The 24,255-nt window shown below is 45.1% G+C and overlaps 1 long non-coding RNA gene across 1 annotated transcript; it reads right to left on the minus strand.

Annotated features, from left to right (window-relative positions):
* Positions 1 to 2,981: 2,981 nt before the first annotated feature.
* Positions 2,982 to 9,571, minus strand: LOC144169118 (uncharacterized). Its single transcript, XR_013322365.1, has 3 exons — positions 9,230 to 9,571; positions 7,425 to 7,694; positions 2,982 to 4,545 (listed from the first exon to the last, which is right to left on the minus strand). It is a non-coding gene; the product is annotated as an uncharacterized LOC144169118 (long non-coding RNA).
* Between the last annotated feature and the right edge of the window lie 14,684 nt (positions 9,572 to 24,255).

Genomic DNA, 24,255 nt, shown 5'->3' on the forward strand with positions numbered 1-24,255 from the left:
GCGGAGCATGAAGCTGGCGCACTTCATTTTGAAGAGCATCTATAGGTGCTTCACCTAGCAGAGCGAAGGGTCCTTGGTGAAAACGAAGTCCCTGAGAGACTATCATGCGTTGGGCCTCCTGCGAAGGTGCTACCCGAGAAGGCTGTGCAACCACGTCTTCATGGTTGTCCCTGCCTCTGCTGTCCGAAGCACGTATCCGCACAACGATCGCCTGTTCAGTGAGGCACTCAGATGTTTGCAAAGCGTAGGCCATGACTTCTGATCCGCGGAAAAAGCTCGCATTTTCGGTGCTTGCTGTAACCGAATGCAATCGTTCAATCCAATATCGCGGCACTAGAGCATTGTATAAACGGTTTATTTTGCAATGGAAAACATACAAAAGCGGACGGTGCAATATCTGTTCATCGTTATATCCGATATATTGTTATAAACGGTATCAGTATAAGTTGACGCGACTGTATTAACCTATATATATTGATTAGCGGAACCCCATTGCCTTCTCAACATTCCCTATATTCGCTCTGTGAAATCAAACCCATGGTCTATCTTTGCTTGCTGTGCTCGCTGGCGAAAAACGTGCCCCGTTTGCGGCATCATGTTTACTTTGTCATTTAGCCTGTTAATTTAGGCTGCTATTTGAAGATGTCATTTCTTTAAATTTCGCTTAATCTCACGAAATTCGTCCTATACGCTGCGAGCTTGTGTAATAGGACTGCGAAGCGTCCTTAGCTATAGAGAGCTCGTGTGGTGAATGATGCGAGGTGTAAGTTTCAGTGAAACAATCTGCAGACCCAGGGTTTGAGCACCATCCGCTGCATCACTGCCATTATCATCGTCTCGGTCAGCTCATTTGCAACTGCTGTGGACTGAGAGCGAATAGTTTGGTTCCAAGATCATTGGGGTTTGGTGACTATCAGAAATCCAATGTGTCCAGAACGTACACACTAAAAATTTTTACGCCCAAAAGGGTGCTTCAGCTTGTCGCCGCAGGAGCACCCTAAAAACTGAATATTTTACGCCCTTTAGGGTGCTTGGATTTTGTCGCCGCAGGAGCACCCTCTGTGAAGCACCCCAGAAGACAGGTGCCTTATAAACACCCTTTTCCGCCTAAAAGTATCCTAGGGTGCTACTTAGCACCCCAATCTGTAGGAGCATCTTCTGCAAAAGCACCCACCTAAAGGGGTACAAAACGGGTGCGTCATCCTCGGTTCACAGGTGCAGCAGGTGTGAGACCACATATTGCACAATATCACACACAATTATGGTATGAAACATTCGTGCTTTCCAAGCTCGGTTCTGTGAGACATTCCATTGAAGCTCAACATCAGCTGATAATTTCCTTGAACTTGTGTCACCGATTGTTAAAACATCAATTTAAAAAGTCAGGAGCCACATCTCAGTACAGTTATAACTTTAGAGGTAGTTGATTACCCAAAACTTCGTAAAAAACCAATTATATGTTCACTTTGCCGAACTGCAGTACACATCCTTCGAGATTCACTGCAGAGCCTAACCATGCTGTGCAGTGAAAGCAATTAGGTGTGCAACACTTCAACCACACAAAACTTCCTTGAACCTTAAAACCCTTGGCTTCTTAGTATTGCATCAAACTTCCAATCAAGGTAGCTACCTGCAATGTTTAGTGCCTTATTCTTGAGCTGAGCAGGAAGGTTCAATATCAAGGAAGACCAAATGGAAAATGTATAGTTTCCTCCGTAATGCGGCTCATAATATAGTTCCCTCCGTACTGCGGCTCATAATCTACTTATAAAAGTTGGGTACCCAAGACATTTATTTTCGTTTGCATTATTCTTTTTGCTTTACGGAAAAATATTCATATGGTACAGCACTTGCAAGGTTTGGTGGTATTTGGAGTTTTATAAACATACCTTTAGACTAAATGACCCCACATAGCAATAACAAGAACTGCAAACATCACAGAACAATGCATACAAGTTCCCTGGTGAAGCCCATGGTTGAAATGTAATGCCATTGTTCAGAAAACATTATTTTATCATGAGGCTAGCTTGTACATGGTGCCTTGCATTATGTCCCTGCCGGTGGATGTGGGGTCATTTGTCACTGTTTCAAATGAAAAGCCAACAGCCAGGGCCCATTAGTTTTGCCTAGTATTACGAGGTGCCTCACGGTAAGCATTCTACGTCGATAGACTTTTTTAGAGTTGACTAGAACTGAAATCAGCAAAAGATTCTCTACAAAACATTCATTCTATCCGCAGCTTTAGGGTTTGCTAATTTCCATAGTTGGGTTTCTTCTGCCTTTCTTAACAACATTTTTCTTTTGATAAGAAGGTGCACAACCAAAAGCAAAAAGCTTTTCTGTAAACCTTTGGTAGCTATATAATTGTTACAAAATATTTTACTCTAAATATGGCAGCTTAAACTGAGAATATTTGCATTTAAAAACATTAAAATAAGTTTAAATTGATCATAAATTTTTAGCTTTTTTTACGCAAAACTGTACATGGGATATGAAGTGCACCACAAGGAGGGCTTTGGATTAGCTTTAGCAAATTTGGGACATTTAAGGTGCACTGAAATCTCTACACATGCGCTTTTTCACTTTCTGTATCCACCAGGAAAATGGCTGCCAATTTAGACAGCGATTCTAAATAGTAGTTGACGTGCATTTTAAAATAATCACAAACATTATAGCCACAAAATTAATTTTTACAAGTTGTAGACATTGCCCGTTACACCAGACATTGGACTACACTGTCAAGAGCTTTGACATCTACAATGACGTCTACAAAGCAGGCTTATACTGGTAGAATGTTTCATACCATAATTACTGTGTGTTCAGAGCTCACGTGTGAAGTATGGATACTGCTGCTTCAGCAAGAACCGAGGATGAGCACCCTTCCTGGTTCTGAAAAAAAATAACAGAGGAAATGCCTTAAGCAGGATTCTGAAACGGGGTTGAATGAAACAAGAATGAACAAGAAATTCTTTCAAAACATGTAAAGCAATGCAAACAAATATTTATTTCAACTTATTTCTACAAAAGACCACCTCATGAAGACTGGTGGTGGGGTATTGGCTCAAAAAAAAAAAAGCAGAGAGCACTTATACAAATGCTACAGGGAGCCTTCGCAGCCAACAATTGTTTGAACACACCTAAACTAATCACTGTTCAACAAACTCATAAAAAATGTTTGAATGCATAAAAAACCAGTGGTAAACACAGGAAACAGTTAAAACAGAATGACGGCACAAGTTTGTCCCGTCGTTCTCTTCTGTGTCCTGGGTTTTCCTATGGTTTTTCATCCATTCAAACATGTACCAGCCTTGGTATCATAAAAATATGGATAGTCAATCCTTACACAAAGTTGAAAAAAAAAGAAAGTATAAAGTAGGTGACAAAATTGAAACGACAGCAAATTGGTTGGCTTTTAATTTTAAATGATAATATAAAAAATAATGGCATGAATGAAAGTGAGCAGCACGCGAAGTACCTTGTTGCTAGCCCGACATTCCACTTTGAAGCAAAATGTCCGCTTTCAACACTACATAGGCTAAACATGCAATGAGGCATTCCTTTAGGCACACAAAATATACCATAACTGTTAAAAAAGCTACGAATTAGTTGAAGAAACCTGACCACGACAAATTGCAATTAGTGACTAGATACAGTTTCAGAAATACACAGCGACATCATATAAAAATATATGGTTCCCATAAAAGATTGATCATAACAAAAATTCAGGACATTTATCAGACTGGCATCAATGTGCAAAGCAGCTTAATGACGGAAGACGGTCTTCACTAAAAACATGTTAATATTGGGAGCTCATGTGCTTCCCTGCAAGTTGGGTGTGTAAACCCACTGACATCTTAACTAACCCGCCTAAATCATCACTTGATAGACATTGAGGAATTTTACGAATTGGTTTATTGTAGCCAGCTGTCTAGTTTATTTCCCTATTTTTCTTGGCATTTCGTGTCTAATTCTAAATTTGGTGACTAGATAGCTTTTACTATGGTCATGCACTGGTGACAACGAATATTTGATTTTACTTTAAAAAAATTTCAGTTTTGTTTTATTGCTCACCAGCCAACGATCTGAAATATCAGAGGTGCTTAAAACGTATGTTGGCATTTCCTTCCTGCAGTGTAGTACAACTAATCATGACTTTTACCATAATTTGTTCCCAAATCGTAATATGTGGAAAGTATTCAGCTTAATGAAAATGTCATTTCAGAAGCATGCATAATCAACAAGGCCTCAATGACTCTCATGACGTGGTCCACTTGTTTCTGTCACAAATAACCTGAGTGCAGACAAATTCCACCGAAGACGAAGGTAACATGCCCTCTTGGGTGATGAATATTTCAAAAGCCTTACGAGTAAATTTGCTGCTGAGCACGTGAAATTGTGGCATTAAAACAAAAGATCCCTCTGCGGCATCTTTCACTTGGAGGAGCGCTTGACCACAAACTTTGAGAAGCTGGAAAATGCTCCATGAACCGCTCCAGCCAGCAGAAACGATGCAGGACACAAGTTGGTAGGCGGACCGTTGGCATCCTGCGATTGTGAAGATATTTGTTTAGTAGATGCTCTTCTTTTTGTACCACTGTTTATTTCACCTTTAACAAGCAGCTGACCTCCTTAACGTTCGCATAATAAAATGCTGCAATGCGGAACAGTTAGCAGGGTTACCTCAATTTTGCTTTTCTACGAATTAACACAATGTAGGTAATCTGCACACAACTACAATCAAACTACAATTTCCACCTACTTCACTGCTAACATCAGCGTTTGACTGCTCAAGCACAAATACAGGTTAGACATGTGAGCAATCTGCTAAACGTATCCCCACAAACTGAACAATCAGGCATCAGAAATCGGCAAGGAAGGAGGTGTAACGTTTAAATGGCACTTTTTTTGTTCAAAACATAAACAACACCTGGAAGCTTGAAGCGTGAGAGGGGGTCTTTCACGCTGACAATGTCAGAACATAGCTTGCTAGTGGGCACCTGCACGATGTGCACAATGTGTTTCTTGAAAATGCGTGCGAAAGTTTGATTGATGTGTAGGACGAGAATTGCAGCACGTTTTGACACAGGCCTTGTGGACGCTTCTGCCTGCTAATGTCAATGTGGATTCTTGCTAGTCGCCCTCTTCGCTTCTTTCTGAATATAATGCTTTAGGCATTATATTCAGGACAACGACTGCATCAAAACGTGCAGCAATTACCTACGTCCTACATCGGTGAAACTCTCGCACACATTTTCAAGACACGCAGTGCATACATTGTGCATGTGCCCACTAGCAAGCTGCGTTCTGACATTGTCAGCGTGAGAGACCCCCTCTCACGCTCCAAGCTTCCGGGTATTGTTTATTAGATTCCATGCGCTGAATGCAAATCAGTGTACATTGGCGAAACGGGCAATCTGCACAGAAGATTAATGCAGCACTGGAACGAAGTGAACAAGGGCCATGCAAAAACAAGTCCACTGGCAGAGCACCGTGAGAGGACGGGACACGTGGTCGACTGGAACAAGACAAAATTACTGACAACTGAGTGCAATCTATCTTCTCGATTACTGCTCGAGTCCCTCATTGTTCAGACGACGCCCAACATTATCAACATAATGGATGGCAATCTGCACCATATCTATGCAAACTCATTGCGCCGCGTAATGCCCAATATATAGCTTCGTTTTCCACGACACATGCTCACCGTGAACAAGCAACAAACCGTTAAATGGCTTTCTTGACTTGGTCAGTGACCTACGTTTCATCACTGCAATAATGCTTTTACCTGCCTACACGGCATTCCGTCAAACACTGGACTACACCACATAAGCCATTGGCGTTCTTAACCTGCACCAGAGTATATAACCTTTCACTACTGCTATGAGATAGACCCATAAACGCACTTCAATATGGCCTTTATATTTAGCTCTTGGAAACATTATGTATAATTTTACCTTTAAGTTGCACCTGCTACAGCAGCTGGTACTATACCAAAAACATGAAAAAAAAACGATGGTTTAACACGCCAAAGCTACACTTGGGATATGGGGAGCACTGTAGGGGAAGGCTTCGCATTAATTTTGACCATCTGGGTATTTTTGTGCGCATCGAAATCTCCAAACACAGGCGTCTTTACGTGTTGCCTCCATCTGAAAAGCGGCTACACCAAGCGGTATCTAACCGACATTCGCCTCCACAGCACACCACCCTAGCCACGGCAGTGGGTTAAACATATGAAATAAAGCGAGTTTTGGAGTGCAAATGAAAATATTAATCACACGTGTTATTTTCCCAATCGATGTACCTTTTGAAATCCACCATGCAATCCCCCCTCCCCTACCGGCCTACCAAAACACCTTTGTCTCAAGAGGTAATCAGGCTGTTGTTAATGAAGTAAGTATTTACAATCCGAGACTTGCCACCGTTAAAGTCATGCACTTTGTTTTAGAGATAAGCGACATTAGCCATTTGCAGCACCAGGAGTTAATTGTGTTAAGATCAGATTGAAAGCATTGACGGTAGTAGTTGAAAGAAATTGTGTGATAAATTACAACATCATCTGCAAATAGACCTACATGGGAGGATATGCAACATGGAAGATAGACCAAGCAACCTGCCTGGGGGGACAACAAAGTGGCACGAGCAAAAGAAGTATATAGTTATTAGAAGTAAACTGCATTTGAGAAGAATGAAAATCTTTTGCTCAAGTGAGGACATTAGGGTGAAGTTTGAGAAGTAGTCTGTGGTGTGCAATGCGATTGAATGCTTTAGAAAAATCGAGAAAAACTACCGCAGTTTGTAAGCCTGTGTCAATGGATCAATGTAGATCGTGAACAAATCCTGAAAGTTGTGTTTCTCAAGTAACCCTTGTGAAAACCGTGGTGATACTCGAATGTGATATTGTGATTTTATAAATAATTAGCGACCTGAGACTGGATGAAATGTTTCCTGACCTTGCATATGGTGCTTGTTAGGGAAATTTAATGGTGAAGTACCGTCTCCTTATTTAAAGACTGGTGCTACCTCGACTATCTTCCAACCATTGAGATTAGTGCCTGTCATGAGAGACTGCGAAAAAAGCGCTGTCAGAATTCTACAGACTGCGGGATGTACTTTTCGGTATAGTATGATTATTACCAGTATGATCTGAAGTAGACCAATTTGTATTGCAAGTTTAAAACCATATCGAAAGATCCTAAATGTTTGCTTGGCTTGATTACATACGAATACTTGCTTCAAAGTCAGTTCAATTTCTCTTCTTGCCCTTTAGTCGTCAGCCCCAGATTCTCTTCAATATCTCTGCTAAGCAATGACACGCTCCATACGCACAGCACTGCTTCATGAAAATGTTTCAAATAATCAGAGGCCACAGCACTGCTAACAGGTATACATCATGGCAAGTTCCACAACATGCAATAACTAACCTGAAAATACATAATCGGTGGGTGCACCGATATGGCAGCAGTGCCTGGACCGATGTGTCGAGCAAATGCGCTGACTTCTGAACGGGTGGTCCAAGCAGCCAGATGATGGATGAATGACCATTCCTGGCGGCAAAGCGTACGGAGCACCAACGAAAGGCCAGGCAGTACTTGGGTACAGCAGGTGCAGTGTCGGTTGGCCAAGGGAGGCCCTGGCAAAGCCTTTGAAACTGGACTGGAAGGCAGCTGACCCAGGACAGCCAGCAGCAGCACCTGCAGGTGCATAATCTGTGAGTGTGCTGACACTTGTTGAAATACAAGAAGAGCACACACAAAGCACGAATGCTTACATCAAGTAGATTTTTAATCGTTTAAAGACAGTAACCTCCAAGGCACTAATAAGAACATTCCCGGAACACCCCAAGTGAAATTTAGGTCACAGTAAGAATGTATTTATTAGACCCGCAGGTACTGTGAGTGGGGTATGCATGATATATGCAAAGCTAGCTACTGAGCTAATTTGCATGGAACGCATGCTAGCAGCTCATCTGTATCCCTTGCTTTCAATCGGAACTGGTGTGTGTTAGTTGAGGCTCCTCCATTTCAATGTCTGACTTGTATCTGCACGTTCAATTCTCCAATATAAATCGAGTTGAGTGAGTGCCTACAGCTTTCTTGTTAGTCTCTGTATGGCCTGCGGTTTTGCGAAAATGAGAACTTGCGAATTGGCTCAATTTTCTGCACTAATTTAAACAATACATATGCCTCTGATATCAAGCCCCAGACTTCCCGAGAGCTACTCTGACAGAATCGGCAGGCGCCTCGTAGGCGTTGTGAAATCTCCCCCACTACCCCGAGACTATGCTAACTCCCTGCGAGGCCACATGCGCGCATTTCACCTTCAATTTGCACGTATGTGAATTCTATACCTCTATGAACTCTCAGACGGGCGTCGTCATATTCGTGCCGGACTCGTGAAACTCGGCAACGTAAATTACCGCACTCGCTCGCTGGCGCGCGGCTCGAACTCTCTCACCGTTTCCGGCCCTTGCATACTATTTTCTCCACCTTGCACTTTGTAAATTCTCATGTTTAACTACACCTCGTGCGCCCTCATCTCTTGCCTGCTTTTCTTCCAGCACAACTCCGTCAGCACCCGGTCGACGCGTACGCTGTCGGGGCGCGTTGGCGAGCGAGTACGGCAATTTCGCTGCTGTCGAGCTTCACGAGAACAGCACACATATCGCGGCCCGAAGACCGCGAGGCGTACGGTCGCCGGTTTCGCGAGCGCAATAGCTGCGAAGCGCACTGCACGGAATTCGTGAAGGGGGGGGGGGGGGGAGAGATTTCACAACACCTACGAGACGCCAGCCATAGAATCACGTGTACGCGTTTTCACATGCACTTCCAGGGAACCTCCTGTTCATGTTATTTCTTGGTATACCGCGGGTATTCACGAGGGAGGACTAATCACAGCGTTGTGCCACTCACGCGAAATTGCGACTGCGATCTGCAACCGCAAAGGCACTGTTTGAGAGACACATAAACAAACGCCCCGGTGTTAAAGAGCCTTGCGTGATGTGAAATTATTAGCAGCCGCGTACCATAGCGCGAGCATCGTAGCCAAGGTCTAGCTTCAGCGTAAATTGATGCTGACTTCTGCGGAAACGGTGGACTGGGCGCCAAACAAGTATACTAACTCACGTAGGCTCTCAGAGCAAACGAGATGGGGGTCTAGCGAATTACTGACCCATAAACACCAGAACTCGTTCCAACCAAATACAGAATAATAAAAAATGCGTACTTACCCGAGCAAAAACGATGTTTCCAACGTAAAATTCTCCTTCACTGTCGTCTTCATCTCGCGGACACACGAACACGCTTTGTTCTGATGCAATGTCATCCACTTTTGACGCGCAGTATTTTATCCGGCGATGATCGTTCTTCCGGGGTCCCCATGTTCAACACACGCGTAGGTTAGAAGGGTAGACATCACCCATAAAGCTTCTATAACTATGATTTAAGCTTGAAATAGATAAAACAGATTAAATCACGCCACCAACCACTCGGCACAAAACGCCATGAAAAAACACACACAAAAGTGAGAGATAGTTGCCAGACTTCAAATGCAGCACCTCTATGTTTGACGAAAATTGTGTTACTACTTTAATGTTGGTAATTATCTTTCTGCTTTCAAAGCCTGAAATGTGTTTATAACTTAAATTTAAGGTTTTTAAACACAAAAAGTGAATACACATAAAGTAATTGACATATACACTGATATTGTAAAGAGGTTTGACGTTTGTTTTGGTTTTGTTTTCACGGCGGGCTTCTCAAGAGAGAACGTGCGAGAAAACGAGCTACTTTGGGTTTAGGAAGAGGGCGGTAAATGTCGGCGTGATAGAAAGCAAGGAACAGGTGCTTACCCTGGTCGTTAAAAAAGGAGCTAATGAAACCCTCACGTAAAAAAAAAAAAAGAAAAAAAAAACACGTTCGACGAGGAATCGAACCATTGACCTACAAAACAGTAAACGGACGCGTTAACAAACAGCTATGTCGGCGGGCGGTGATCGAGGCGCCTAAAACAACTCTATACTTACGTAACTTGTCAACGAATATTGTTGCTTGTGTCTAGTCATCGCCTCCTTTAACGATGGTCTAGTTTATGCTGCATTTTTGAAATTCTGGCTGTCCTAACGCTTGTTTCTCACGCACCGGTCTTGCAGACGAGGCCGCATTGCTAGCGCTGCAAGCGATTGAGCCAAAGCTCCATTATTTGACTCAAGAAAAGCTATCGCAGTCAACCCGACCTTTTCTGCGCAAGCCACGGCAGCCACGAAATAAATGGAATGTGCCGTTAGAATTATGGCGTTGATAACGCTTGTTTGACCGGCACCGTCTTGCAGACAAGCAACGTCGCTCTAATACTACAAGCGATGTCACTCCTGGCATGTCAGGCGCATCAAACCCATCGTGTAAAACGACTGCTAACAGTGCGAAAACCTCTGAGTTTGTAACAAGTGGGGATTTGCGGTGGCGGCGACGTAATAGGTACAGCAAGCAGGTAGGCAGAACAGCAGCGTAGGGTTACAACCTTTCCCCGAAAAAAAAAAAACGGGCCTTCCGGGGGGGGGGGGGGGGGGGGATTGTGTTGAAAAAAGACGCCATGTTTTTTAACATGCAGTGCCATTTATTGTAGTGTTTTCTTAGAGAGAAATCAACATAACGTTTGTACTGAAAGTGATTGAGAGCTTGGTTAATCGCTCTGCATGTGCTTCACTGAAAAGTAACCGCAATTGCTGACCGCGGCGGTAGAATTTCGTTATTTTGTTCTTCCCTTAGGTCCCCCTCCATCTGAGGCAGCGCGCTCGCCCGCGTATTTTCTCTGCTCGCGTGTCTTTGCGCAGCTTGTCGACATAGGCGTGCGCAGAGTTCTCAATTTGGGGGGGCAAAGTCTTACCGCTGCGCCCTCCCCCCCCCCAGAGCAACTCCCGACCTCTTCTCACTGAAGGCCTTGCGGTGCGAACGCAGTGCAAAGAGGGATGGTTATAAAATTTTTATTTCAATGTGATGGAATTGCAACACACACAAAATATTTCTGAGCAGAAATTTTACTTTCATGTGTTACACCGGCAAGGCATGGGGCAAATTTGGCGCCCCCTTCAGATGATTAGGGGGGGCGGCCGCCCCCCCTGTGCGCACGCCTATGCTTGTCGACACGTATTTATCGTCGTAGTTGTTGAATTGACGCTTATAAAACGCCAAAACGGGCATAATCACGGCACAAAAGCCAAAAAACCGGCTGATGACGGCTGGTTTTAGATATGGACCGGCAACCGGCCCGCTGTTTAAAAAACCGGTCGGGCCGGTCCAAAACCAGGAAGGTGGCAACCCTACGGCAGCGACGAGCGAAAATGATTTTACACGACCGCTCCCGTCGGCCTGCGCAAAAAAGGAAGATAGAACCCCTGCATACACGCCCTCGAAGAAAGCTGTACAGCCGATTCAGTTTGTTGTGGACGAAGAGCAACCGAGGCTGCAGCCACAAACGATTGCGCTTGCCGTGGTATGAGCCAAAGCATATCTTCACATAGTTATGTTATCGTCCGTCTGACTGTTATAACTTACTGAAGGGAAAATTCAGAACACAAACGTTGACGTCTAGCGTCTATGCCAGACATAGACGCTGCTGTTTGGGCCCTAAAAACCACCTTCAGGGCGTCTGTCGGTTCTGTCTGATGGCGCGCTCGCGCCGCTGATTACGAACGAGGCGTCTGTTGGCGTTGACTTATCGTGTTGGCGAGCCGGTAAACGCCATCACGGTTAAACTCCCTGTTGGAAGACTACGCTGCAGAGTGCCGACAGAGCTTCTTATTGGCCCCACAAACGCCATCAAGGTTAAACTCCCTGTTGGAAGACTAGGCTATTGGAACGATAGAGTGCCGACAGAACTTCGTATTGGCCCCACAGGCGTGCTGTGAGCCCAACAAGAAAGTCTTGTTGGAATTTTTGCCCGGGGCATAATAATACGGGAACAAATTCTTAGGTAAATTCGATTTCGTTGAGGACACCGATGCCTCGCGTAAAAGTTTTATTTATAGGACTACAAGAGGCATTTTGTAGCCTTTCCTTCCCGTGCACCCAGACATCGAAACGAACCTTGTGATACACTCGAAGCAGTAGATTAGTGCAGAGTGGAATTTAAACATTCAGCACGTTTTGTTCAATTTACGAACAGCAATTTTAGAGCCTTTCCCCTGGTCTATGTGGAGAGTTCATATTTATTCTCTCAACGGGCGGTGAAATAGTGCAATGTGCGGTTTAAACATTCAGCCTGTTTTTGTGCAATTTTGCATGCTTGCATTCACACCGTTCTTTTAGGCACCCTAACGATAAGGTGCCGTGGTAACACCCCAATCGAGAAGAAATACTTTTTAGCACCCCTTTAACGGTCGTAGCACCCTATGAAACTGTTGATTACACCCCTGAATTTTGGCACCCTCGAGGTGGGGTGCCCGAGAAATATTTGGGTGCTTGAAAGGTGCAAAAAGGGTGCAAAATGTTCAGTACACCCTCCTTGCACCTTAAAGGGTGTAAAAATGTTAAGATTAACACCCCTTAATATGTGGCACCCTCATGATTGGGTGCCGGAGCAATGTTTTAGTCCTTAATAAGTGCAAAAAGGGTGCAAAATGTTGAGTGCACCCTTTTAGCACCTTTAAGGGTGTTAAAAAGTTTAGTGTGTAGTTGTAAGGGGTGTTGTATTGTTTGGGCTCCTCAAAGTCTTTCTAGTATTGTTGCATCTATCCAGTGAAGCCTCTAAGGTGTCGGAAATAATATTTCTGTCTGGACTTGGTAGCACTCGAAATCTGATGATGGTGAAGAAAAAGATCGGAAAAAGAAACAAAAATGAGACAAAAGGGAAACAAGGGGAGAAGACCGCGTTGTGCTTCCTGTCAGCGAAAGATTGGGCCGCATGAGAAAGAGAAACAAGTATGTACACGTTCTATCAACCGCATAAACGAGGCCAGCCGCTACGCGGAGTGCTTTGTTGGACGCTCCTAGCAACAATTACCGCAAAAGCTGAAAAACGTGGAGAGGCATTTCGGTACAGAACCTCCAACAGGGCCGCTTGTCGCTATGCCTGGTGTCGCATTTATTCACCTTGTTCGCACGTCGGCTGCAAACCAAAAAAAAAACATAACTACAAAATTTACTGCTGCTACACGGCTTACAAACTGAGGATGGGTTAGTAGCAGGTGTTAAATAAAATAGTTTTACTCGCCATAACAACTCGCTCAATCTGTGCCACGTCTGTATGACACCACCGCGCACACCTGTCCGCGCGAAGGAGAACAAAACAATGTTCAAAGCATAATATCTGACAGAGACGGAGCATTGCCGGCGTGGCTGCACACGGATGAGTGAATGGATTTGCTCCTTGGGCACAATCCTTATATGCAGCGTATAGGTGACTGGCTGGTCTTACGGAGTGCGCAATATCTAACTCGTGGGAATACTTCGTTCGATCTGGGCAAGGTCCGCCTGTCACTGCCACGTGCTGTTTCCCACTCGTGAGAAAGTTCAAAGCATAATACCTGACAGAGAAGCAGCCTTTGTGGCTCCACCGCAGGCATGTGGTTAAGTGATATTAGCGATGTTAGCGACTTTCATGATATTTTGCATGGTTAAAGCTGGGTCATTCTTTGTTTTTTTTTACTTGTGCTTTTTTCTGAAGAGAAGTGGCAGTTTTCAGATGAGAGAATTACTTCGTCATAGTCCCATCGGTTCTGGCCCTAAAATTCAACGTCCCACAAACCACAGCTCTTATTCAATTGCCTCTTCAAAATGCAGTAAAGCGGGCAATTTCCCTAAATCACTAAAAACTCGCCTTTTTCCAAACAAAATAAATAAACGATTGTTTCGCCATGTTGAGCTTAGTCTTCAGAAGAGAAAATATTGTGCAACACCAGTTTTTATTGACAACAAGCATGGCTGTAATCTTTCATTTAGCCAGATACCTTTCTAGACTCGACGGTTTAGTCCCTGCCCCACAACGTAAACACAGAACACACAGAACAAACACGTAAACACAACGTAGTCTCTGCACCACAACGTTGGCGGAAAGAAAGCGCCTCAAAGCCCGAGGGGATACGACTGATGTACAAAGTGACACCTAACAATACGAAAGCGCTGAGTAGTCACAATTTGCCTATCATGGTTAAGGCGCAGTGCAAGCTGTAGAAGCTGTTTTCCGCCGAACCAGACAATATGGAGTCAAAAAGGATTCCCATACGACCATTCTATATGTTAGCAGATCAATATTTGCATGACCTAGAATAATCTTGCATGCACCAGAAGGAGCTACTAGGGCTGATATTTTGTGCAGGTTGTCAAGAAAATGCTCTACATTGCCGGGTAAAAAAAAGAAAAGCTGAAGCGGCGGACCAAAACGCGAAACTCTCGTGTGTCGGGATTTCGGCGCATGCTTAGTGTCCCCACGGCGTCAAAGTTACTGCGGAAGCGTCCAAAATGGCTGACGTATAGCCCAGGTTTGGTTTCGACGTGATAAGCACTACAGTCAATCAATCAATCAATCAATCAATCAATCAATCAATCAATCAATCAATCAATCAATCAATCAATCAATCAATCAATCAATCAATCAATCAATCAATCAATCAATCAATCAATACCAATTCACGCCACCATACTTCAACACAGCTTTCGTACATGATGCTCCTAAGCTCTCTCCGTAACCAATGTGGGCCGTATGCGAACTGCGGCGTATTTTAATATATTAAACAATAAAAACATTTCATAAGTCTGCATTAGGTGCCTTCAGTCTCTACCCAGGTGGCCATGGAGTATGCGAGCTCAATATTACAGGTCTATATAAAATAGATCGTTCAAAAGTTCTGGAAAATACTTTTATATAGCACTACTTCGAAGTGCAGGCTTTTCTTTCAAGCATGAGCGAAGTCACACTCGCAATACCCCACAAGTAGAGGGCATTTCTCCAGTTAGAAGAGAAAACGCATGCATTCTCAATTTTACAAATCAATACGAATGCAGGAAAGACGATTGAAAAAAATGGTGACTGCAGCGAATCGCGCAGTGCTCCCGGGTTATCTATAGTTTTTGCGTTGCGGCCAGGTGCAAGAGCAACGGGAAGGAAGTCACCGCACCCGAGCAGCGTTTCTTAAACACAAAGTGACGCTTCTGAAAACTGTGGACAACAAGACCTAAATAAACCTCATACGACTGGCATATACCCTATTTTTTGCTTCTTCTGTCGAAGCCTATTTTGTTAGCATGTGAATGATTTCTTTAAAAAACAGTATGTAACTATTGTGAAACTTTGCGTTTCAGTTGATTTAATACAGTTATATTATTAACATATTCCCTTTTATTTAATACAGACCGTTTCAAAGAAAGCTTTAAATGTTGTTTACCTGGAGGTTTTTTCGCAGCAAACTCAATCCGCTCTTCGACGCTTCTTGCTTCCAGAATGCAGGTGCTATGCAGCGAAACGACTGCTTCAAAGCAAAAAAAAAAAATAAAAAATTTTACTTCCATGTCTGAACTTCGACGGCCAACGCCAAAGCGGCGTCATCATTCCCAGCTGCGGAAGCACGATATGAATCTGACAGGGTCAGCCGGAATGACACCAAGGTACAGCTCAGTGAAGTTTGTTGTCGCTGTCAGACAAAAATGCACTATGTTGTGAACATGCTTTTATCTGAAATTTATTGAACGTGATTTGATTTATAAAAAAAAATTGCAGAAAACACAATAGACTACCAATAATAAAAAAAATGGAGGCCGTCATCCACACTGTGAGAGCAATGCACGCGGCTTTGGCTTGATGAATACTAGAAAAAGAGCGAGGAAACTGAAAAAAAAAATGTGCAGGAATTCCACAAACGCTGCGGCTCTAGGAAACGCGGTGTAGCTATTTGAAAAAAGTTACTATTCCTTCCTAAATAACCTTAAGAGAATCGCGAAATGTTGCTACAATCAAAACTGCGTAATACATGCGTCAGAACCTTCGCCATATGTGCATTCAACGTCCCCTGAAAGTGCCTTCAATTGATCGTCAAACCGTCAAAAATCCAAATAACCCATAAAAAAGAACCCCACCTGACGATTTTGCCCGCGCTATAGGCTTCTCTTCCAGGCGGTCTTGATTTAAACGAGCTGCACAAATTTTAAAATATTCGACAAGAAATCTGTCATGCAAGTTATTATGCTTTCGCAATCCTCTTAAAAAGCTTTAGGCCAACATTACACCGAATCAAAACCTCCCACAGTAAATAGTTTAAAAGATGTAAACGTTTTTTTTTTCTGTGGTGCGGGGATGGCCTCGTTGAGACACACCTGGTGTCAAGGCTAGTAATAGAAACCTAGGTAACTTCCGCGAGAGCGTGGCCCCTTCGAGGCCATACTCCCGTTATCGCGGAACTGTTTCAATACTTTGACTAGTTAAATGAGCTCGCTTGGCGCATTTGTTGTAAAGTAACAGCCAAGAGACAAAACGCAAACAAAAGAGTCACCATAGTCCCGCTCGGCTTAGCTGCCTGTGGAAAATTGCAGAATAGCTCGTAATCCACCCGGCGGAGTCCTTGAAGTAGGCTAAAACACCCTTCCGCTGCATCGCTTGTGAACGTAGAAGCAAGGAAAGGCCAACACTGCTCTTCGAAGCGCGATATAAGCAACCAGCAGTAGCCACATACCTAATTGTTCAGCCCGTGTGGTTAAATGTGAAAGAAAGGACACTATTCGCTAGACAGTGGTCAAAGATTGATGGCAAAGCAAATGGAGACATTTTGCAGCATCGGACACTACAATGCGAAGGGAGGAAACACCAGTCAGCTTTACGCAGGAAACGCTTCGCCCACACCAAGCAAGGACTCAGACAGACCAGAGAGACAGGAAGCACCGCTGCAATTTCCATATCTCTGCAATCCCTGAACGCGCAGAAAAGTACACCCGCTTGCCGTGACCGCCCTAGCAAGGGATATTCAAATATGGAATCGGTGTTTACGTAAACAGTGCGGAAATAGTATTTGCACAATTGTCGGGCTTCAAATGTTTACGGACGAAAGAGAACACAGCATTGACTAACCTTTCGAATCCGTGAAGAAGGCCACTGTTGTTGGAGCAGCGCACATTAACCAGTTTGCGCTTAGAAAAACAATGCAAAGGCGAGGAGCGATTACAATCCAACACCAGCGGTATGTTTAGCCAACTGAGCTTCAAACTAGCTATTATTGTAGGTGACTATATACTTGAGCATTGCAGTGGATTACCTTTCCAACGCCAGGCGTAGGTGGATCTCTCCAGATAGCCGAAGTATCACCTCATTCCTTCATAACCGTCACTATAAAAAGCAAAACCGACAATCGCTGACTCAATAGCACTCTCGGCGGGCACGGCAATGTTGTTCGTGGGAAACTTCTCTCCTTTCTCTTTCTTTTTCGTCTGGCTCTTCATGAGATTCCTATGCGGATATGGCGTGCTGCCTGCTCCGGAAGTAATCATCGTCCCGAGTACCTAAGGGGCTACAATAAAAAAGTTCAACCAAGCAAGGATTGCTCTTAGGGACATAAACAGCACTCCTTTGCCCCAGAAGGCTCTCGCCACTGTGGTAAAGTAGTTGGTCGCCACCTCCCATGAATAACCAACTAAACTCTCAGCCCTCAGTATCCAGCAGCTGTAGAACAGCAGCAGAGCAGCGATACAGCAGAGGGTGCTGAGAATCTGTGTCCGGACAGGCCGCCACTGGAACTTCACCCTGGCAACGTTTAATGTACGCGCCCTGTATAATGATAGAAGCTTAGCAAGCTTAGCTGTGCGACTAAAGGAGCCCTCATACGTTAGGTCGGATAATACAGGATTAATTGAAGTTAGAAGCACAGGAGAAAGCTTTATGAAGCTAACAAGCGGGCATATTAATTTTATTTAATTTTTTTTCTCGGTAAATGCCCGAAGGCATTACATAAGGGGGAGGGTGGCTTGTCCCAAAGTTTAAGTATACATACAGAAAAACACCAAGAAGAAGAACAGAATAAAAATCTGCGTCAGTTAGGAATTGCGAAACTGTTGCAAACATGATGAACTGGACAGAATAAAAGAAAAAATACCGAAAAAACGTAACAACAAAATTGGCACAGCCGATTCGACAGGAGTATCACGTGAAGGTCGAAAAGTTTGTCGTTTCAAATTTTTGTGCGAAATATTTTGTGGTTAGGGCACCAAGCTATGTCATTGGGTAGTTAATTCCATATTGCTATTGCGCGACGAAAGAAAGAACTATTCTTTGAGAATGTATGGCCCTTGATTCTGTAGATTGGGTGACTGTGGTTCAGACGGGCAGAAGCTTTTAGGGGGGGGGGGGGGGTGGCGGGCGGGCCTTAATAAAGCATGTCGTGATGTGACGGGTAGAAAAAGGTGTGTAGAAGGCACAAACGACCAATGATGAGGCGTGTAGCGAGAACGGGGAGGTTGGTGGACTTTTTCAGTGACGTCACACTGACTGTGTGCTAGTAGTGTGGTATTGTAAAACATGTGGCGCGGTTTTGTCGCGGTTCCATATGGTGAGAAAGGTATGACTGCGAAGGGTTCCAAATTGATTCACATTCTAGTCGTCGTCGAACGAACGTTAGATATGCAAGTTTTTTCATATCGCCAGATCATTCCGATTTAGGATAGCGACGGAGCCCCGCACGGGGCACCTTGATTATTCATGGTGACGGTGAGCAGCGACACCGCGGACCCCGAGCTCCCATACACAAGCCGTGTCAAACCGTGGCGAGGTGTTTAAAGGTGAAGGGTAGAAGCCGTAAACGGTGGCCGTCGGAGCCTTGGTCGAGCTCCGGCCGATGGGCTCCCTGCCTGTCCACCAGGCATGGAGCTCCGGGACCTCTTTGACTACCAGGGTAAGGTCAAAGAAGAAAGTACCCCAGTCTCCCTGCTTTTATACTATGCCCTATGGTATTTACAACCCACCCCCCCAGACATGATCGTTCCCTGAAAAGGGGCGGCACCGAAGTATCTTTTCCTTCATTGCCATCTTTAACATTTCCTGAACCGGATAATTTTTCTCAATTTCTTGTGATAGAATCGCTCAATCCAACCCAACGTCTTGTATCGCAGTCAGTCTTCTTGATCGCAAAATATGTTGAAGCCATAATATGAAAATCATATAAGTGGAAAAAGCAAAGGTCTGGTGAACTCCTCATCGAAATAAATGACAAGCAGAAGTCCACAAAGCTTCTAGCTCAGACTAGACTGGCTGATCTAGACATCAGGGTCACATCCCTTTGGAGCCTCAACAGCTCGCAGGGTGTGATATCCGAGACGGATCTCCTGAACGAAACGGATGCGGATCTCCTTTCCGGCTTGAAGGATCAGGGCGTCACTGCCGTGAGATGCATCACTATCCGCAGAGATGACAAGGAGATTCCCACAAGCACATTATCTTGACTTTTGACCGCGCAGTTCTTCCGCAACACATAAATGCAGGTTTTATCTGTTGCTCCATCCATCCCTACATCCCGAACCCGCGGCGCTGTTTTAAGTGCCAGCGGTTCGGACACGGTACATACTCTTGCCGTGGCCGAACGACGTGTGCAAAATGCGCGTCGAATGACCATCCCAGCGACAACTGTCCATCCGACACCCTCTCTTGTGTGAACTTCGGGGGACGCATGCAGCCTACTCCCCCAAGTGCGAAAAATTTAAAATTGAAAACAGATAATCAACATCAAGGTAACTGAGAACATCACCTTCCCAGAGGCGCGGAAGAGGCTCGCCTCTTTCCCCCTGGGGAGGTGCGCCGACGCAGCTCGCCGGGGGGAAGAGCGGCGTCTGGTTTCTACAGGGACCCAGTTCAGCCAGTCGACCTGGTCCCTACCCCGCCCCGCCCCCCCCCTGGGTTGCCTCAGGCAGCCGAACCCGCCACCACGCAACTTGCTGAGGCAAAAGCGGTTGTGGTGCCAACCTCTTCCGTTGAGACCGGTGCCGCTCCCGCCGCTGCCTCCCCGTCCTCCAGTGCATTGGAGGGTGTCGAGGGGATGGACATCGGAGGCCCCGCATCGGCTCCCACTGTCACCGCACCGCCAATGCCACTTCTGGCTTCCCCGACTCCCGCGGCGGTGGCGGCTCAAACGAAGGGCTCCCGAATTGGGACCAAGTCAAGGGGGCCCGGTTCGACGTGCACCCCCAGGACATCGGACGACGAAATGGACGTCGCGCCATTCCTGCCTGCAACGCAGCGCAAGGAGCGGCCTCCGACGTCCAAGCCTACAGAAAGGCCCAGAAAGTCCAATCCAAGAGTCACAGCCCCGAAAGACGACACGTAAACATATACACTCCAGTAGCGCTCACACTAAATAATGGGAAGAGAAAACATCATTCAATGGAACTGTGGATGTCTCCTTAATCATCTTGACTATGTGTACGAGATGCTGCATGCCAATCAGCCAAGTCGCATGTGTCTTCAAGAAACGCATCTAAACTCCAGGCACACAAATTTCTTGAATAGTTACATGGTAGTTAGAAAGGACAGAGATCGTGGTGGCACATCCTCCGGTGGTGTGGCCATCATTGCAAGAAAATCCTTGGCATGCCACACTGTCAAACTACATGCTGTCCTAGAGGCCTTGGCCATTCAAACCATAATCTTTAATAGGCTTATAACAATATGCTCTCTTTACATCCCCCCGACTTCGAGCTCTCGAGCTCGGATTTCGAGGGTCTGGTAGATCAGTTACCCGAACCTTTCATTCTTTTATGCGACCTCAACGCACATAACTCTCTTTGGGGCTCTGCTCGCACTGATGCCCCAGGTCGCCTCATCGATAAATATCTAACATCTTCGGGAGCATGCCTATTCAATAAAACCAAGCCTACATACCATAATATAGGACACAACACATACTCGCACCTTCACTTGGCTATTGGTTCTGCAGTTCTCTTTCCATCTCTTGAGTGGGATGTTGGCACTAACGCATATGGTAGTGACCACTGGCCAACCACATTAACATACATAGGTAAACGCCCGAACAGTTCACCTTCCCATAACAGGTTCAATGAAGCTAGAGTGAACTGGAGTACATTTCCAGAAACATCCAAACTACACCACACATCTTTAGGAATCCTACACGTTGAAGAAGCTACCCAACTGATCACGGCGCACATCCTCCATGGCGCCAAAAAGTCCATTGCCCAGGCCTCCAGTGCTCCGCACAACCCAAGGAGGCCATGGTAGAATGAGGACTGCAGACGGGCGCGACAGGCCTAGAACAAGGCGTGGGGTGTCCTTCGCAGGTACCCCACGTCGGCTAACTTAATTTCTTTTAAAAGAGCAAAGGCCTTGGGAAAGCGCGTGCGCCGTGAGGCAAAACGTTATAGTTGGCGCTCCTTCTTAACATCCGTAAATTCATACACAGACACACGCAAGGTATGGACACGAATAAGTAAACTTAAAGGAAAACATACACATAGCCTTCCCTTGGTCAGCAGCACGACTGGGGACACACTAGAAGATCAGGCTAACACACTTGCACAACACTTTCAACACGTGTCAAGCTCTGCACACTACACAAACACTTTCTTGAAACAAAGCTTCTTGTGAAAAGAAGTCCCTACGCAAAAACAACAAATCACAGACTTCTTACAACTCCCTGTTTTCACTGCATGAGCTGAGGGCTGCTCTTAGCACGTGTGCACCCTCAACTCCAGGCCCAGACAACATTACATATACAATGATACAGCACTTACACGCAGACAATCTTGTAACACTCCTTCGGCTTTACAACAAGATATTTCTTTCGGGGAACATTCGAAAGTCTTGGAGGGAGGCCATAGTTGTAGCATTCTTGAAAGAAGAGAAGGACCCTTCCTCTCCGGCAAGCTATCGACCCATTGCCCTCACCAGCTGCCTGTGCAAGCTTCTCGAGAAGATGATAAATCGCAGGCTCGTGTACTTCCTTGAGTACAATGGTCTTCTCGAGAGATGCAAGGCAGGCTTCAGGGCGGGGTGATCAACGAACGATAAACTCGTAGCTCTTGAAACATATATAAAGGATGCCTTTGTGCATAAATAATTTTGTCTTAGGGTGTTTTTCGACATAGCGAAAGCCTATGACACCGCGTGGCTGTACGGTATCCCCAGTGACCTAAAGTCAATCGATGTTGCGGGAAACACGTTGAACATCCTTTGTAGTTGTATGTCGGAGAGACACTTTCGCGTCATAGTTGGTAGTGCACTGTCAAATGTTCACGTGTAAGAAAAGGGCGTGCCGCAAGGTGGAGTTTGGAGCTGCGCTCTCTTCATAGTAAAAATGAACTCTCTTGGAAAGGCACTGCCACCTACAATCTCTTATTCCATGTATGTAGATGACGTGCAGATATCCGTTGAATCGTGTAACCTGTCCATCTGCGAACGTCAAGAAATTTGCCGTCTAGGCTGACAAGAATGGTTTTAATCTTAATCCCGCGAAGAGCTCTTGTGTTCTCTTCTCCAGGAGGCGTGGGGTCCACCCGGACCCAGACATCACACTTGCGAATGTGCCATATTCCTGTGAACAAGGAGCACAAGTTTTTAGGTACTTTATTCGACGAAAAGCTTACATTCATCCCGCATATCGGACAGCTCAAATGCAAATGCTTCAAAACAATGAATATTCTTAAGATCTTCTCACATCAATCGTATGGGGGCGACAAACAACTCCTGCTGCGCCTATACACAGCCTTGGTGGGGTCTCGGCACAACTACGGCAGTGTCGTGTATGGGTCGGCTACAAAAACACCACTGAAAATGCTCGACCCAGTGCTGCATCTTGGCCTTCGCGTTTCATGCGGCCCATTCCACACTAGCCCTGTTGAAAGTCTTTATGTCCATCTTTTTAATCCCATCATTAACGATACACCAACTATACAACTCTTAGTAAACAGGCCATCTATTCCCTTACCGTTCTCTCTCAGAGTTAGGGAGGAGTCTTCTGGACTCAATGTCCCCCTGTCAGACACGCACATAGCACCCATTCATAATTTCATCCCACCATGGCATCTTCATCCTGTATCATGCGACCTGTCATTCACTCTTGTAGAAAACATTGGGTACCCAGGAATGCAATTCTGCAGCACTTCCTGTTCTTGCAGGACAAGTAAAGGTGCGTAGAATTCTATAGCGACGCGTCCAAAACCTCTTCTACTGTCTCTTGTGCAGCGCACGGACCAAAGTTTAGAGTTATCAAAACAATGAATTTTCACAACAGTATTTACACGGCAGAAGCGTATGGAATTTTGCTCGTTTCAAATCACATCCTCGAACATAAAATTCCAAGTCCATCGTCTGCACAGATTCTCTGAGAGTTGTGCAGGCATTGTCACCAGGAAGGTCGTCAAAAAACTATGTAATCAATGTTCTTTTAAAGGTCATAATGACTGCATATGCTTCAAATTTAGAAATAACTATATGCTGGGTACCAGGTCACTGTGGGATCCCTGGAAATGAGACCGCTGATCAAATGGCTGGTGCTGCTGCTCTCATGAACACAGTTGACATAAGAACAGTACCTTACACCGACCTAAAGACACACATCAGAAGACACCTTCGTAACACATGGCAACTACACTGGAGTCAATAGACAACAAAGTACACGTAATGAAACCACAACTGGGACGCTACACAACTGACTCACACAACAGATACACTGAAGTCGCCCTGGCTAGGCTGCGGATAGGCCATACACATGTGACGCACTCCCATCTGCTCACTGGAACTTCGGGACCCACGTGTAGCAAGTGTGGGAAGGGCCTATCCGTAGTCCACATACTAATCACATGCAAGGCACCTGACACAACACGACACAAATATTTCCCTACATTACACAGACGACACATTCCTTTGGACCATCATACTTTTTAGCCGACGAACCAATGTTTTCTACTCAACGTGTTCTTACGTTTTTAGCGGAAGTGAAATTTATGCAGCTCTTATCATATCACGTGTAATCATCCTGGTCCTATACACCAGCCATCTCCATTGTCTTTTGTTTTGCATCACCTTTAGTTTTAGTCACATGTTTTAGTGTTTAGGGTCTCATCAAAATTCAGCAACTTCTTTGGCGCTCTTTGCGTATAGTCGGCCTTGCGCCAAAAAAACCCAACCATCATCAAGATAGCGATGGAGGCAGCCAAGTGTGCTTCAAGCGTCTGAGCTACATTGGGCCCGAAGAGACGAAAGACGACGGGGTGGGATTTTTATTCCGGTTCAGTCACAGCTATTGTGATGAACCTAGAGAACTTCTACGATGGCGTCGAA

This window comes from Haemaphysalis longicornis, unplaced genomic scaffold (genome assembly GCF_048455015.1).
Source record: "Haemaphysalis longicornis isolate Haplotype H1 unplaced genomic scaffold, Haemaphysalis longicornis Haplotype H1 scaffold_2, whole genome shotgun sequence".
Classification (NCBI taxonomy): domain Eukaryota; kingdom Metazoa; phylum Arthropoda; class Arachnida; order Ixodida; family Ixodidae; genus Haemaphysalis; species Haemaphysalis longicornis.